The sequence below is a fragment of the Austrofundulus limnaeus genome, unplaced genomic scaffold (assembly GCF_001266775.1).
Source record: "Austrofundulus limnaeus strain Quisiro unplaced genomic scaffold, Austrofundulus_limnaeus-1.0 Scaffold405, whole genome shotgun sequence".
NCBI classification, from domain to species: domain Eukaryota; kingdom Metazoa; phylum Chordata; class Actinopteri; order Cyprinodontiformes; family Rivulidae; genus Austrofundulus; species Austrofundulus limnaeus.
This window is the reverse complement of record NW_013952807.1, coordinates 434,493-438,201: the sequence shown is the minus strand read 5'-3', so window position 1 is coordinate 438,201 and position 3,709 is coordinate 434,493.

Genomic DNA, 3,709 nt, shown 5'->3' with positions numbered 1-3,709 from the left:
GTAATCTATTCGTGCATATTTTTTAATGGAATCTGAGGAAGTTTATGAACAGAATTTTACCCAAAAAAGCCATTTGAGGAAGGAAATCTACTTGCAAAGTTATGTCACAAACTTCTGTCTGCAATGTGTAAAACTGGGTCAGCCATCTGTGTGTATTTTTTTTTAAATTTTATTTACTGAATTCTAAGAAATATTTTACATTTTACAGTGGTTTTCAGCTTTGCTTCATTTTGATTTGAAAAGAGATTAAAATTTATACACTGAACTGTATCTACAGCAACTACTAACAGACATCGGGTTGTATCACATTGAGGGGAAATCACTTTACAGTACAGTTGGGTATATTGCAAAACGTTTAATATTTAAACATGTAATTTCTAAAATGGGCTCCGAGACCATTGTTAAGCTCTGATGAATCACAGTGACAGAAAACAATGACCAGAACAAAATCTTTCGATTTTTTTTTATGCCAGGAGTTGATGGTGTTTTCCTTCCTTTTTCCAACATGCTTTCAGTTAGCATTAGACCAACACACAATGCTGCTTTTAGTCATCATACTTATGGTCATAATATATTGAGCTCTTGTTCCATCGCTAACTCCTAGAACAATCCACTAATAATAAACTGACTTAACAAAAAAAAATGACTGCGCTGTTTTTGATTGGCTTACAGTTCTTAACAGTCTTGTGTCTTTAGAAAAATAATAATTTGTGCTTTGAATCATATTGCGTAACCCAAAATAGATAGTTTGACTCAGTTTTTATACGTAGTGGGAACTTAAGTTTGTTTCTGATGATTCTTCTTCACACACCAGCGTGCCACAGGGTTCTGTATTTGTATCAATTTATTTTTAGATGCTGATGGTTCCCAAATACATTCATCCACAAATCATTATAAAATCATGTTTACTAGAAATCAAAGTCTGGATAATAGAACAGAAAACTGATCATTCTTGTCAAACCAGCTCCCAGTTTTCATTCATGATGCAGACACTGTCTGCTTTTAGGACTAGACTTAAGACTTTACTTGTTGATAAATTCTGTGGTTAGGGTTGAGTTTCCTAAGCTATTCTTTAAACTGCCATAAGCTTAGTCTAATGAAGATCTAACAGACTAACCAGACCCCCACAGAGAGGAGAAGGCACAAAAAAACATGGTTGTAATTGTTTTTTCTTATTTTCTTCAATCAAAATTATACCTGGATTTATGCTCATGTTTCTCAACCTGCAAAACYGTGGATATCCAAACTCGRCTTTTGTCAAATYAGCAAAGAAATAAAAATTTGYTGCATAAGAGAACAGGGAAARGTGCAAACCCAAAAACATTGTCATCCCAAATGTCACTGGACATATTTTTTTGCAAACACAACATCCTGGCACATTTCAGACCCAACAGGACACTGACATGGTCCATCCTAAAGACAAGACCTCCAAACCCAAGCTGAGCTGTGTGGTGAATGCAGTTCAGTGAGGAATGTTCAGATCTCTATATCGGAGAAACTAAATCTCTCCACAAACACATGGCTCAACAATTCTTCAGAACAAGTCTAAACAATCCACCTACATTTTAAAGGATAAGGGGACATACATTTGAGGACCAGAATGTTCATATTTCAGACACAGGACAGATCATTCGAGAGGTGTAAAAGGAAGCCATTTATGTGAAACAAAAATAGATGTTGAAACAGAGGAGGAGGTCTCAGATTTCAACTTTCTAAAACCTACAATGCAGCATTAAACCTGATTCCCAATCAGTTCCACTCCCAGTCAGTTCCACTCCCAGTCAGTTCCACTCCAACTCTCACCTTCAGGCATGTGTCCAAAACATCTCACACACAAGCCAACAAGTTTGCATTGCAGCAGTTTCACACCTTTATGCATGTAACCAAGACATCATTGTCAGTGATTTAATTAAATTAATTAATTAGTTAATTAATTAATAGACATTTTGAAGAACGATTGACTCCAGCTTAATCTATATGTGAACCTGATTACTTAACGGGGCCTCTCATGTGGATCTATTAAGCAGGCAACTCACCACTCTTTTTTTCAATTGGTGAAACTGAAAGTGTTTCACTGCTTCTCAGTGCTGCCCTTTTCTGATTCAAAATACCTTTGAGGAAAAGAGGCAACTTTTTTTTTGAACTCTTCCTGTCCTTTCAACCCCAAACCAGTTAWGTAAGACTGTTACCCAACCTGGTTCTGTTGGAGGTTTCTTCCTGTTAAAGAGGAGTCGTTTCTTTCCAGTGTCWAGTGGATTAAGTTGTACTGAGTGCAATTCAGATTCAATTCAAGTTGGACTTCACTGTAACTGCAGTGAACTGGAACAAACTAGACTCCATGTAACTGGATTTGCATTGAAACATTTAGTTTTATAAGATTGATTRACTGCAGAATATCCTTAAGCGTTTTACTGTAGCTTTCCCAAACAAACACGTCAACACTGTAATATAAAACGGTGCCATTTAAATTTGTCCATTTTGTTGTTTCGCTGTTCATAATTCAATACTTTCTGAACAAAAAATCCATTTTCTGTGACTGTAAAACTAAAACTTTTTAGAAAGGTTTAAACAAAGCAAAAAAAAGGTATCTAATATTCATTTTAAACCACTAAAATGTTACAATTTAGCTTCTGACATTTTTCACTTGTACGTAACCATTTGAGACCAGTTTCACTGTGGCTTTTTTCCATTATACACCACAGCTCATCTAATTTGTGACTCATTGGAAAATTAGATTTTTGCTAAGCAGTGTTCCAACAGCTGGTTTTACAAATGTTCGATAAACATTCACAAAAATGATCCATCAGTAAAATAAATTCATCAAATCCCAATTCCAAATAACACCTAAACATAAATTTGCTTTCAGTCTAATATTTCCAGATKAAACTGATCTCTCTAAACAAAATATAACTATAGTGTTCCTATGACCTTCTCCATTGCAGCAACATGAAACCTGTGAAACMGTTTAAAAATCTTGGACCAACATCCTCACAACTGTGACAATGAGTCACAGTTTTGGGATTTTTATTTCTGTATGCAGGAAGTAAGGAGGCTCCTGGGTGGAAAGTGAGCAATAAATCATATGGTCAAACACTCTGCTGCTTTGTGGGGGTGGCTGTGGTGCAGTGGTAGAGCAGCCGGCTTTGGGACCCGCAAGTCACAGGTTTGACTCCCCACCATGCCCACATGCCATTGTGTCCTTGGGCAAGATACTTAACCCCAATGCCTCTGGTGTGTGTCCCATCAGTGYMTGAATGTGATTGGCACTGATTAGTCTCCATAGTTGATTGTACATGTTAGCTTTGTAGGAGATCTGATACAGTGCTGTGTGAATGGGTAAATGAGGACACAGGTTGTAGTGTGAAGCGCTTTGAGTGTCCTGGTTGGGTAGAAAGGCGCTATACAAGTACAGTCCATTTGCTATTTGCATCAAACAATTTTCTTTCCCAAAATTCACTCAATTATACAAAACACTGATTTCTGTTTGTCCCTCGTGTTGCCACGAAAACAGGAAGCTGCCCATTGCAACAGCTGGGAAAGTACAGTTGCATGAAAAAGTATGTGAACCCTTTGGGATTTCTTGGATATCATGTAAAAATCAATGGGCCTCATGCAAGAACATGTTCGTATTCTTCTCCTAAATTTCTTACTTTTGTTCGTACAAAGGGTTCATACGAACATGTCACGTCAGATTCAACAAACTCTTCTA